Raw genomic sequence first — 15,000 nt, forward strand, 5'->3', positions numbered from 1 at the left:
TAGTTGTTCCATGGTTTATACAGTATATGATTAAAGCTGGTCGTTCCATGGTTTATACAGTATATGATTAAAGCTGGTTGTTCCATGGTTTATACGGTATATGATTAAAGCTGGTTGTTCCATGGTTTATACAGTATATGATTAAAGCTAGTTGTTCCATGGTTTATACAGTATATGATTAAAGCTGGTCGTTCCATGGTTTATACAGTATATGATTAAAGCTAGTTGTTCCATGGTTTATACAGTATATGATTAAAGCTGGTCGTTCCATGGTTTATACAGTATATGATTAAAGCTGGTTGTTCCATGGTTTATACAGTATATGATTAAAGCTGGTTGTTCCATGGTTTATATAGTATATGATTAAAGCTGGTTGTTCCATGGTTTATACAGTATATGATTAAAGCTAGTTGTTCCATGGTTTATACAGTATATGATTAAAGCTAGTTGTTCCATGGTTTATACAGTATATGATTAAAGCTGGTTGTTCCATGGTTTATACAGTATATGATTAAAGCTGGTTGTTCCATGGTTTATACAGTTGTTCCATGGTTTATACAGTATATGATTAAAGCTGGTTGTTCCATGGTTTATACAGTATATGATTAAAGCTGGTTGTTCCATGGTTTATACAGTATATGATTAAAGCTGGTTGTTCCATGGTTTACACAGTATATGATTAAAGCTGGTTGTTCCATGGTTTATACAGTATATGATTAAAGCTGGTTGTTCAGGATACAGTATATGATTAAAGCTGGTTGTTCCATGGTTTATACAGTATATGATTAAAGCTGGTTGTTCCATGGTTTATACAGTATATGATTAAAGCTAGTTGTTCCATGGTTTATACAGTATATGATTAAAGCTGGTTGTTCCATGGTTTATACGGTATATGATTAAAGCTGGTTGTTCCATGGTTTATACAGTATATGATTAAAGCTAGTTGTTCCATGGTTTATACAGTATATGATTAAAGCTGGTCGTTCCATGGTTTATACAGTATATGATTAAAGCTGGTTGTTCCATGGTTTATACGGTATATGATTAAAGCTGGTTGTTCCATGGTTTATACAGTATATGATTAAAGCTGGTTGTTCCATGGTTTATACGGTATATGATTAAAGCTGGTTGTTCCATGGTTTATACAGTATATGATTAAAGCTGGTTGTTCCATGGTTTATACAGTATATGATTAAAGCTGGTTGTTCCATGGTTTATACAGTTGTTCCATGGTTTTGTATATGATTAAAGCTGGTTGTTCCATGGTTTATACAGTATATGATTAAAGCTGGTTGTTCCATGGTTTATACAGTATATGATTAAAGCTGGTTGTTCCATGGTTTACACAGTATATGATTAAAGCTCATTGTTCCATGGTTTATACAGATTAGAGCTATGCGTAATAAATGGATTGCATATAGATGTGCTTATGCTATGTCAACAAACGCTATAGTCTACTAATTGTTAGTAAAGTATTTACAAATGCCTTATTACGACGTTAATAAGCAGAGCATCAATTAAAGTGTTGGAGAAAGACCTCTAGAGTATTAGTGTTGGTTGATCTCTCTCCTCCATTGTCCTGTTTGTCCTGCTGTCCTCATGTCTGTCTCTCTGTCCGTTCACCAGTCAGTCTTGTATTAATGGGGGAGGGAGCACGAGGCTGATTCCACTCTAAGCCCACAAAGGGAGAATGCATGACTTATTTGTGCTGGGAAATTGGCCCACATTAATATTTATAGGTGTTTTTTAATCTCCCGTATGCATATGTCGTGGCGCATACAGCACCTCTAAGGTCAATTATATAATTTGCCATTATTTATCCTACCTTTAAAAGTCAAAAGTGATTCCAGTATATTTTCTCTCTCATAATGTTCATTAATTGACTCGGGGGTTGAAGAGGCTGTCAATCTAGCTTAGATATCTTAATGCAGCCACTTGAATAAAGAGTGCTGCTGGAATAATGGTTATTTATTGAGGTAGTTCATCATGTCTATGCAAATCATGTCTATCAGAGTGAAAGAGTCAAAGTTTCTTAATAAGTGGAACATTTGAATGGTCAGACCATCTGTAGGCCTGTCTTAACTACTTTTGATACGGGTTATTTCGCATGCGTGTGCCCTTAGCATGCGTGTGCCCTTAGCATGCGTGCGCCCTTAGCATGCGTGCGCCCTTAGCATGCGTGCGCCCTTAGCATGCGTGCGCCCTTAGCATGCGTGTGCCCTTAGCATGTGTGCTCATGTAATGTGTGTGGTGTCAGTGTACGAGTGCATGGTGAGTGTGCCTATGTGAGAACTCCACCCACACTGAGGAGCCCACTAGTTTGTTCTCTCCAGTTTGATGGGTCCTCTCTGTGAGATGAAAGGTGCAGGCCTGTCACAGCGACCCAGCACCAGAGAACAGTACAGTGGCTCAGCTCAGCTGTGGAGGTGAAGAGCCACCTAGTGGCCAGGTTAGGGTACTGCAGCTCTCCTCCGCACCTCTTTTGGGCTGAGTCCCAAATGACACCTATTCCCTATATAGTGTATTACTTTTGAACCCAGTGAACCCAGATTGAGCCGTTTTAGAGCCATGGCCATGAGTCCATCGTGGCTTTAGAGCCATCTGTTCTAGTCAGTAAAGTGGTGTCTATGGCGTGTACACCAGTATGTATGGTGTAGGTCTATTGTATGGTGCTGAGAGCCAGTTTGAGTCAGTATAGCTGTAGACTGGGTGGTTTACTGCTTGTTTTAGTTAGAGATGTTGACTTGTATTGAAGGCCAGTCTCATTTAGTGGAGAGGTACTGAGAGGTTCTGAGAGGTGCTCTAGTGTAGACTGCAGACAGGAAACAGGCATTGCGATGGATGGATGGATGGATGGATGGATGGATGGATGCCCATTGATGTGGATGAAAGGATGATGACTCTGTCTCTCTCCCCTTGTCTCCCATCCACCCCTCTCCCCCTCTCCCATCCATCTTGTTTTTTATCTGTCACTCTCTCTCTGGACTCTAGGGGGGGGGGTGGTGGTGGTGGTGGTGGTAGTGAAGTGTATCTTTCATCTTCTGTACTATACAGTACTGTGTCTTTGATGGGGTTTCATGTCCTGTTGCGTTGACAGGGTGTCTGTCGGGGGGAAGCGTTTTGCTCTGTAGACGTTCAGACGCGGCGGAGACGCTAGGCCACCTGGGACTCCACGCCGCCCGCCTGCCGTTACACAGGACATCAATACGCTCATTAATGTCTATATTTGCCTTCGTTTGGGGCTATTTTTACACTGCCAATGATCTTTGGAACGTGTCTGAGTTGTCGTGACGATCTGTCACTATTGTACGCCCAAGCTGATAGCGCAGACCAAAGAGTGATAAACTGCAATGAGACAGAAACACACTCAGAGAAAACACACACACACACACAGTCGGATACAGGTAACACACTCACACACTGACAACCACACTCTGACTAGATGTATAATACAGTGCTGTACATAAACAGACAGACGGGTGCAAGAAAAGTACTGCAAAGGAAAATACACATTTTAGTATAATAGCTCATTTGCAGTCTGGTAGCCTCATAGCCTGAGGGACCGGTCTGACATGTAACCGTGGTCATGCATACCAACCCACTCTCTCTCATCGTCCTGTTTAATTGGTACATCATCAGGTTGTAAAAGGCTGAGTTGAGTTTGTGGTTCCGCTGTGCCTCCCACCGTGTCCCTCTGAGAAAACAAAGAACTGCTATCACACACTGGCTGCCTGGCTTTCATCTCCTCTCTCCACACACACACACACACACACACAGACGTACACACACGTACACACATGTACACACACACACACACACACACACACACACACACACACACACACACACACACACACACACACACACACACACACACACACACACACACGTACACATACACACACACACACACACGTACACACACACACACGTACACACACACACACGTAACACACACACACACACACACACACACACACACACACACACACACACACACACGCGCACACATTACAGACACATGCATGTAAGCACATAACACACTGTACACACATGCCATATGCATACAAACCCCTCCACCCCATACATTGACCTACATTCTGTTTATACTGTACTGGATGTACTGTACCCAGAGGAAATGTTTTGATCAGACACAAAGGGAGAGATGGAGCAAGAGCGATAGGAAAAAAGAGAGCGGTAGTAAAGTGGAGTAGAGTGTGAGTAAGTGGCAGCTCCTCCGCCAGCTCCTCCGCCCGCCCCGCCAGCTCCTCCACCCATTCCGTCAGCTCCTCCGCCCGTTCCGCCGGCTCCTCCGCCCGCCCCGCCAGCTCCTCCACCCATTCCGCCAGCTCCTCCGTCAGCTCCTCCACCCGTTCCGCCAGCTCCTCCACCGGCTCCTCCGCCCGCTCCGTCAGCTCCTCCACCCATTCCGCCAGCTCCTCCGCCAGCTCCTCCGCCCGCTCCTCCGCCCGCTCCTCCTGCTCCTCCGCCCTCTCTGCCAGCTCCTCCTCCCATTCCGCCAAAGCCTGTCAAAGTAAGGGGCCAAACATTATGACAATCTAGGGCTGGCCAAATTAAATCAACAATTAACCATTGTGTCTGTCACAATCTAGCTAAGTAAATGATCACTTCATTGCATGCTGAGTTGTGATCGTGGGTATTACTGTTGGTGGTGGTGGTGGGAGCTAGTTATGTAGATCTGAACAACAGAAGAGCTGAAGAGTTGTTTAGATGGGAATCTGTGATGTCATCGTCTTCACCTCTTGCTTGAGGAACAATAGAGGGGCAATAGAGGACAAAAGAGGAAAGGCCAACCCCCCCACTTGTGCCATGTCATGACTTACCTGGACCACCTATTGAGATGCACCTTTTGTTAAGTAAATCAGGTGTTCAGGAAACACAATTGGTATTTAAATCTGAGTGGGAGCCAATGTGCAATTTGGCGCATGTACTGTACACACGAACACTTTCTCTCCCTCAACAACAACAACAACAACACACACACACACACACACACACACACACACACACACACACACACACACACACACACACACACACACACACACACACACACACGCAGACAGACAGATGCTAGCTATAATGGTCTTTTTCCTCTGTGCTCTCTCTCTGACCTCTGTTTAGTTGTCCAGAGAGAGATAAAGCTGTCTGATGAGCAGGCCATTATTACTGCCTGACCAGGTCACCACCTCACCTCTCTGCCTGTCAACACACACATCTCAATCAGCAGCCACTGTGTGTGTGTGTGTGTGTGTGTGTGTGTGTGTGTGTGTGTGTGTGTGTGTGTGTGTGTGTGTGTGTGTGTGTGTGTGTGTGTGTGTGTGTGTGTGTGTGTGTGTGTGTGTGTGTGTGTGTGTGTGTGTGTGTGTGCACATGCCTTAGTGTGTACGTGCTGCATTTGTGTGTACTTGAAACAAGGGTAAAAAAGAAATGTAGTTACCTTCAGTTAAATTACTGGTCCTTAAACTAACAGAGAAGCAGCTATTAAAACTGAAATAAAACCTGAACTTAGTGTTGCAGGGTTTTATCAGGTACTAAAGGACACTGACTGATACTGGCCCAGCAGGATCAATATAACAGCTGTTTTATAGATCTGTCTGAACTACACTACAGATGTGTGATTATAACTCTATTGGGTAGCAGTCTGGACACCTTGATGGTGCCCTCTAGCAGCTGCAATGGGGAGTTAGGTCTGAGTAAGGACACAGCCATAAAGCAGTTGGCATGTTGTGCCGACTGTGTCCGACTCAAAATGTATCTTTGACCTCTGATCCTTGGGGGTAGTCAGAAATGCTTTATTGGCGTGACAACGTACTTGTTAAAGCAATACTCTCCATCCTTCTTCCTCTCTTCTGCATACCCAGGCTGTGCTGATTGGTTCTCTCTTTCCTTCTCTCCTGATTGTGTTCTCTCGATCCTTCCCTCCCACCTCTGACTGTTCCCTCTCTCTCCTTCTCTCCCCCAGATCCAGCGTTCCAGGAACAAGCAGATGAAGGAGATGTTCCCAGATGGTTTTGGGATCCACCACGCTGGGATGCTGCGTGCTGACCGTAGCCTGATGGAGAGCATGTTCTCCAGGGGTTACCTCAAGGTTCTGTGTTGTACTGCCACACTGGCCTGGGGAGTCAACCTGCCTGCACACGCTTTCATCATCAAGGTTGTTTTGTGCGCGCGTGTTTCAAGTTCTGTTAGTCGTCTGAACAGGATACACATGGTATACACTGTCCAACAAAATGCTTACTTTCATTGGGTGAGCGTGCTTGTGGTAGTTTGTTAGTTTGTATGTGTGAGTTTTTTTTTACATCTGATTGAGGTATGAACTTGTAAGTCTCTATCATGTGCCCTTCACTCTTAGAAGACGGTAAGTCCGTGTAGGTGTCTGTACTGAAACATGCAGACATGTTTGCCCATAAGGACTGTATTATCTCTCCAAAGCCACTCATATCCAGCCTCTCTTGTTCCCGTGGTAACAACAGGGCACCCAAATCTACGATGCTAAGCGTGGTACCCTGGTGGACCTGGGCATCCTGGATGTGATGCAGATCTTCGGGCGTGCCGGGCGGCCCCAGTTTGACAAGTACGGCGAGGGCACCATCATCACGGCACATGACAAGCTGAGCCACTACCTCACCCTGCTCACGCAGCAGAACCCCATAGAGAGCCAGTTCCTAGATACCATGGCTGATAACCTCAACGCTGAGGTAGGGACACACGCCACCGTCAATAATATAGCTGTGAAATGTCTTACCAACCGATCACACATCTCTCCTTTAACAATCATACCAGTGTTTCCACTGCAGTCATTTAGCTGTGGCGCTGCACCATGCCAAAATCATTGCTGCTAAACAAAAGAAAAATGAAACATTGAAGATGCTAGAACAGTCCAAATGTACTTTTCCTCTGCAAACAACCCCATAGTAAAATAGTTTTTGTATTTACGTAGTCGCCTTGTTGTGCGTTCTATCCAAGGTAAATATTCCTCTTAAGGCACATTGAAGTTGCAAGAGCCATAGGGAGGGGAACATGCATTCTGACAAGCAGCCAATGCACAACAATTCATAATGGAATCGTGGGAAAAACAGCAGTTTCCACTCCTACTTTATTTCTCAACTCCTAAATATGCGCAAACTGCACCAGCAGCAGCTTGGTTAAACAGTCATTCTCACAGTGAGTGCATAGGGGAGAGTGGGCTAAATGTAACACAGGGCAATTATAGGGTAACTTGGGTTAAAACGCCACTCTAACTTAAAATATTTTGGGGAGTGATTTAAAAAATGGCCATGAGGCAGATGTAACTCTTAGTTGTTCAAGAGTAGTGGCAATCAGGGAAAGGGGTTTCTGTGAGAAGTACAGGCAGGTGGTGTGTTACCCCGGTTAGTGTTTTACCCCAAGTTACCCTAACAGGTAGGCTGTGTTTATGCAATTTTTGGGGGACATAAAATTCATCATTATGAATGATCAGCCCAATAGGGTAAATGCAGATGGGCAACCCAATGCTTCAGCCTAATTATTTCTAGCCACTATGCTGCATCAGTTAGGCTACAGGTGATAATGCTGATTGCTAATAGCATACCTGATAATATGGAACATGCATAGGCTATATGCATGGTCCAATAAATAAAAAAGAATATAATTTTTATTTTATTTTTGCATTGTAATTTCATAACTGTCCATAATATATCTGGGGCTAATAGTGGAAAGTTAGTGTTTCACATTGTTATTAACCAGACAGTGTTGTGATTGGCTGTGATATTGGCCGATTGATTTCTCCCGCCGCAGAGGCATCTGTTATCAAACTGAGAAAGCTGTTTTATCTAGTGGAGATCGCTCTGTCATTTCCTGCTTGCTAAAATTCTACACTGTTCACTCAATTTCAGTTTATGTGAGAAAACAAGCACTGAATAGTGTCGGGAATCAGCGTACCAACTAAATCACTGTGAAATGTATTTTAAATAACAAAAAATATTGTTTTTGCAGCTGTTAGAAGCTGGTGGACCAAAACAAAAGTTAAGAATATTTGTCTTTATTAAACAGATATTTCACGGCGATCTGTGTTTGACAGCAGATGCCACTCTGGCCCCCTTCAATCATGTTCTCTTCTCATCTCCAACCAATACCCTTTTCACAAAATGAACACAGTACAGTAAGTCACCACTAGATGGCAGCCACCTCAAAGATTCAATGAGGACTTATTGAGAAGGAATCAATGCTAAGTATGGAATCTCCACCAGGTGCTGTAAGCGGGCTGAAATGACTGAAGGTGAATGTGATGTTATTGATCTCTCTCTTTCTCCCTCTCTCTGCAGGTATCACTAGGGACTGTGACTAACGTGGAGGAAGCAGTGAGGTGGCTGAGTTACACCTACCTGTACATAGGCGTGAGAGCCAACCCTCTGGCCTACGGGATCAACCACAAGGCCTACCAGGTACACACGCATTCATGCGCACGTGCACACACAAACACACACACACGCGTACACACACACGTGTACACACACACGTGTACACACATACTGTGTACTCTCTTCTCTTATTGTCTAGTTCTCTATGTTAGATGGACCAGGTCTGGAGCTGTACTGTAAGGAACTGGTGGTGATGGCAGGGTTAAACTGTTCTGTCTCTGTGTTAGATGGACCAGGTCTGGAGCTGTACTGTAAGGAACTGGTGGTGATGGCAGGGTTAAACTGTTCTGTCTCTGTGTTAGATGGACCAGGTCTGGAGCTGTACTGTAAGGAACTGGTGGTGATGGCAGGGTTAAACTGTTCTGTCTCTGTGTTAGATGGACCAGGTCTGGAGCTGTACTGTAAGGAACTGGTGGTGATGGCAGCCAGGAAGCTGGACAAGGCCAGGATGATCCGCTTCGAGGAGAGGGCAGGATACTTCGCCTCCACTGTCTGGGCAGAACCGCCAGTCACTTTTACATCAAATACAACACCATGGAGGTACACCAGAGTTCCATAACATGATATTATGTTATATGTACTATGTTGTATTGTACACTGAGTGTACAAAACATTAAGAACGCCTGCTTTTTCCATGACATACAGTACCAGTCAAAAGTTTGGACACACCTACTCATTCAATGGTTTTTCTTTATTTTTATTATTTTCTACATTGTAGAATAACAGTGAAGACATAAACTATGAAATAACACATATGGAATCATGTAGTAACCAAAAAAGTGTTCAACAAATCAAAATATGTTTTATATTTTATATTTTTCAAAGTAGCCACTCTTTGCCTTGATGACAGCTTTGCACACTCTTGGCATTCTTTCAACCAGCTTCATGAGGTAGTCACCTGGAATGTATTTCAATTAACATGGGCCAGCATCCCTGTGGAAAGTTTTCGACATCTTGTAGAGTCCATGCCCTGACAAATTTTGTATTTTCTGGGGGCAAAAGGGGATGCAACTCAATATTAGTAAGGTGTTCCTAATGTTTGGTGTACTCCAATGTATTATATTATTGTAACCGGGTATAGATACCCTTCTGTGAAGGTGTAATATGGCATGGTATTATCTACAACAAAACTCATCATGAATGGTGGTACAGTAACATGCAATATACAACTAGATAACAGCCGTTCCTTATGTCATGTTTGTGTTTGTCCACCTCTTCCTCCATGCAGATGTTCAACGAGCTGTTCAACTCCCAGAAGACAGAGGCTGACATCCTCAGCATCGCCTCCAAGGCCGAGGAGTTTGAACAGGTCAAGGTGAGAGGTCACAGGTCACACTGAGAGGTCACTCATCACACATTATAGATTGCTGCAGGACACCTGCTCAACAGTATAGCAAGGTCTTGATATAGTTTGAGTACCCAGGTGGAAAGACTCCTGACTGTGTTTGTGTTTGTGTATGTGTGTGTGTGTGTTTCCAGGTGCGTGATGAGGAGAAGGAGGAACTAGAGCAGATGCTGTGTAACTACCGTGAGCTGCCTGCTGCAGGCGGAGTGGAGAACGGATACGGCAAGATCAACATCCTACTGCAGACCTACATTGGCGGGGGAGAGGTGGACAGCTTCTCCCTCATCTCAGACCTGTCCTACGTAGCACAGGTAGGTTACAGGCACAGCACCACACACACATTACACACACATATGCTCTCTCTGTATCTGTTTCTCACATACACACACACTCATACAAACTGAACCATACCTGACAAAACTTCAACTTATGTACATACTCTGCTTCACCCCCAAACTGAGCTAGCCCATCTGAGGGGTTCAGCTGTACCCCTGTGTCCCCTGCTAGGCCGCAGCCCCTGCCAAGACTTCCCCTTCTCTCAGCCAGCAGCACATGCCATCCGCGTCCTAGAGCAGACTGTTGTACTGATAAGGGTTTAGAAATGGTGTCTTAACTAATCGTATAGTACACATCTATAAACGGGTTTCCTGTTTGTACCAGCATCTCCATTGTTTCAGAGGGATCGTGAGGCTTTCATGAACTGTCACAGTTAATCTGCCATGCCATCTCTGCATTATGCTCTTTATGAAAATCAAATGCTTTGATATCTGATGGAATGTAATATGTTTGGCTGGTGCATATTTCACAGTGGCTGATAGATAGCCTGGAATCTTTTTTGCATTTTGAGTTTTTTCTCTCCCCGCATCCCGTCCCCTCTTCCCATCCTCTGCTGAACCCATCTATCCATGGTTTCCCGCGGTAACTGATCCCATGTGGCTGAATATTTGGAATTGTTCACAGCAAATTCCCTCTTTGCTCCTATTTCGCCCGATTTCAGATGTTCAGCCGGTTTGGATGGCTGTGGCCGGGAGGCAGGCAGCCATAGTGGAATAGAGGGGATCTGATGGTTAATCCAGGCTGAGGACTGATAGGTCCTGCTGCCGCATGATACTGCCACTACACACCAACAGAGACACACATACACACACTGACAGAGGCTAACTCCCTGTCTCTCATGCATACCCACACACTCCTCAATGGCTTTAGCAACTGGATGATAGATAGAGCAGTTCTGCAGGCCTGTGCACTTGACCGCAAGACACCAGGCGTTCTCCTGAGAGAGTAGATTATTGTACATGAGCGCTGAGAGACCTGAGACCACAGTTCACCTGTGTTTACTGCATGCTCTTAAAGACACACGGACAAGGAGAAGGAAGGCAGCTTAATCATGAAGTTAGTCAATCTCAATAATCTCCCTGGTTGGGACTATGTTGGTGCTGTGACTCGGACTGTGAGGCCTGATGTGTTTTGGCTGTTGGTTGTTATTTGGAGTATGAGTGTAGGCTCAGTAAGGGTGTGAGTGTAGGGTTTTGTCTCCAGAGGGTTTGGTGTAGGAGTGAGGTTGCCCTAGTGGCCTTTTAACCAGCAGCAGATCAACATCTGGCCCAGCAGGTGTTTCTGTGTCTCTGCCTGTCTATATGCCTGTCTCTATGTCTGCCTGCCTGTCTCTGTCCATCCTCTCACTTCACCACATGTCCCGGACAGAAGCAGACCTGACCAATCTATCACAGATAGCAGCCTCGCCTCGACTTATCCATCACAACAGAGCCAAGCCCAACAAATCAATCCCAGCACGGCCAGACTCTACCAATCCATCATGTCATTAACACCTGCCCAAATCAATCAGAGCCCAGCCACGTCAGATCTGACCAGTTTATCAGCGAGCAGCGCCAACCACCTGACCCATCTGTCAGGACAGACATGAGCAATCCATCATCGCACAGCCAGGCCTGACCCATGTTTCAGAACAGAGCCTGATCATACCAGCCCCGCGGCTCTCGATCAGACATGATTAATCGTCCTACATCTTGTTGGATTATTTCGGTCTCTGCATGACTGTAGCCTGCCTGTCTTTTCACACCTGCTGTAATACACTACTCCAATTGTGACTATCTGTCTGTCCTTATTTTTCTACTATAGAGTGCCACTCAAATTGTAACTGAGTGTGTATTTCTTCCCTGTGTAGAACACAGCTCGTATCGTCAGGGCTCTGTTTGAGATTGATCTGAGGAAGCGTTGGCCTGCCATTGACCCACCGCCTGCTCAACCTGTGTAAAGTGATAGACAAGCGTCTGTGGGGCTTCGCTCACCCCCTGAGACAGTTCTCCATCCTGCCTCACAACGTGCTGGCCCGTCTGGAGGAGAAGAAACTCACTGTGGACAAACTGAAAGATATGCAGAAGGACGAGATAGGTGAGACAATACTGGTCCAGGTGTGGTGTACTACCAAATTAGACATGAATTCTATTGTGGTGTGTGTGTGTGTGTGTGTGTGTGTGTGTGTGTGTGTGTGTGTGTGTGTGTGTGTGTGTGTGTGTGTGTGTGTGTGTGTGTGTGTGTGTGTGTGTGTGTGTGTGTGTGTGTGTGTGTGTGGGCGTGTGTGGGCGTGTGTGTGTGCGTGCGTGCGTGCGCTCGCGCAGCATGCTGTAGTCATACCACTCCCCTCTCTCTGTGTGTCCCAGGTCACATGCTCCACCACGTGAACATCGGGTTGAAGGTGAAGCAGTGTGTCCACCAGATCCCTTCCATACTGATAGAGGCCACAATCCAACCAATCACACGCACCGTGCTCAGGGTCCGCCTCCAGATCACCCCCGACTTCAAGTGGCACGACCAGGTAACCATGTCGACCTCAACTAGGATGACCTCGATGTCTCTCTCTCTCTCTCTCTCTCTCTCTCACTGGGGGAGCTATCCTCTCCTCCTCCAGCCAGTGGTAGAGTAATGAGTGAAAAGTGGGAATCTCGCTGCTGTTCTACCTCTATAGCTTCTGAAAATAAACGAGGGGAAGCAGCCAGCTCTGAAACAACGCTGCAGCGTCTGATTCCCATCACCGTTTCCCTTTCATCACAGACTTTACCTCTGGAAGTGTACTGGTTGAAGGGCTCTTTTTTTCTTTTGATGGTTCAAATTAAGGTTTATTTAAAGGGGAGATGGCTGATTCTAGATCAGTGTTTAGGTGCATCACCTTCTTGTACTATTATCCTGTGGCTTTAATACTACATGTGAGTTAGGCTATATGATCTCTATGGTGATTGGAGAATATCATTGAGGCAGATGACTCCTGTAGTTTTGTAAGGGAGTCGGGGTGGAATAGGAGGCCTGTTGTAGCCAGGCTGTGTATGAAGATGAATGTTTGTGTGATTAGCGATGCATGCTCTGCTCGTGGGAGAGTTGTTATGGAACACCCCCAGCTTAGCCAGTAATCCCTGCTGTATATGTACACACGCAAGCTAGCCACGACACATGTAGAGACACATGAGATCTCCCTAACTCTAACCCAAGCCATGGACTCCAGGATAATGACTCATTCTAATAGGGAAACAGACAGGAGTTGGATGTCGTTTTGTAATATTAATGCGCGTTTCCCCACTCCCTTTAGTATTTTTCTATTTTGGGGTCATCCGAATGTTGTGCATTTACCATGAGTAGGACCCAGAATTGTTCCTGGTTCAGGTCACATGGTTGGGAATAACTCCTAGCCCTAATCAAGAGTAGTGTCCCTGATATCTTTAGACATTTACGCAAGAGGACTAGGGACCAGGCCAGAAGATTACATTATAGCTGTTGTTTTAGTGTGTTTGTCTGTGGAAACTGGACTGTCTCCTCTCTCCATGTGTCATAAACCAGTCTCCTGGACCTGTGGTCTGTTAGCCAGCCAGCAGTTGTTTCCACAGCAGTGGAAACCAATTTGCATACAGTGTTCTACAGGGGGCCCAAAACCCATTCCTGAAGGTTTTACACATATGCACCACAACACACGCACCTACTAACAAATACACAATTACATTGCTTTGATTTGAATTGCTACTATCTGGTTAAACAACCTGGGAGTACTCTGATCTTCTAATGCCACCGATTCTTCATGCTTCTGCCTTCCTCTCCTCTCCTCTCTCCTCTGCCTCTCCTCTCTCCTCTGCCTCTCCTCTGCCTCTCCTCTGCCTCTCCTCTGCCTCTCCTCTCTCCTCCTCTCCTCTCTCCTCCTCTCCTCTCTCCTCCTCTCCTCTCTCCTCTCCTCTGCCTCTCCTCTCTCCTCTGCCTCTCTCCTCTCTCCTCCTCTCCTCTCCTCTCCTCTCCTCTCCTCTCCTCTCCTCTCCTCTCCTCTCCTCTCCTCTCCTCTCCTCTCCTCTCCTCTCCTCTCCTCTCCTCTCCTCTCCTCTCCTCTCCTCTCCTCTCCTCTCCTCTCTTAGTGTCATGGTTCAGTGGGAGAGCCCTGGTGGCTGTGGGTGGAGGACCCCATCAACGATCACATCTACCATTCAGAGTACCTGCTCCTACAGAAGAAACAGGTGGGTTTCTGGGTACCATTAACTTCCCTTGAGGCAGAAGTTGCCCCTAACTACAGATCTAGGATCAGATTACCTGACCCCTAATCCTAACCTTAACCATTATGGGTATGGAATAAATCTGACCCTGTATCAGTGGATATGGTTGAGCCTAGTCTTTCTTACCTTGTGTGTGTTTTCCAGGTGGTGAGTGGGAGCCCCAACAGGTGGTGTTCACCATCCCTATCTTTGAGCCCATGCCCTCCCAGTACTACATCAGCGCTGTGTCAGACCGCTGGCTGGGCTCAGAGGCTGTCTGCATCATCAACTTCCAACACCTCATCCTGCCTGAGAGACATCCCCCACATACTGGTACTGTACAACAGACTCACACACACAGACAGACCAACCCTCAGAGGTGTACAGAGGAAACAACTCTTCATACTTCTCACATACACCTTTCTTTGTCTTTTTTTCCTTGACAAATGTACCCATACGTTGTCTCAATGTTGCCCTGTGGATTCTCAGAGCTGCTGGACCTGCAGCCGTTGCCCATCACCGCCCTGGGGAACCCGGAGTACGAGAGTCTGTACAAGTTCACCCACTTCAATCCCATCCAGACACAGATCTACACAGATCTACCACACCGACACCAACGTCCTGCTGGGGGCGCCAACGGGCTCCGGTAAAACCATCTCTGCCGAGATGGCCATGTTCAGAGTCTTCAACCATTACCCTACCTCTAAGG

The 15,000-nt window shown here is 45.9% G+C and overlaps 1 pseudogene; it reads left to right on the forward strand.

Annotated features, from left to right (window-relative positions):
- Window positions 1-15,000, forward strand: part of LOC106579054 (activating signal cointegrator 1 complex subunit 3-like) — a 111,786-nt pseudogene that overhangs the window by 56,743 nt on the left and 40,043 nt on the right.

The sequence above is a fragment of the Salmo salar genome, chromosome ssa02 (genome assembly GCF_905237065.1).
Source record: "Salmo salar chromosome ssa02, Ssal_v3.1, whole genome shotgun sequence".
Lineage (NCBI taxonomy): Eukaryota > Metazoa > Chordata > Actinopteri > Salmoniformes > Salmonidae > Salmo > Salmo salar.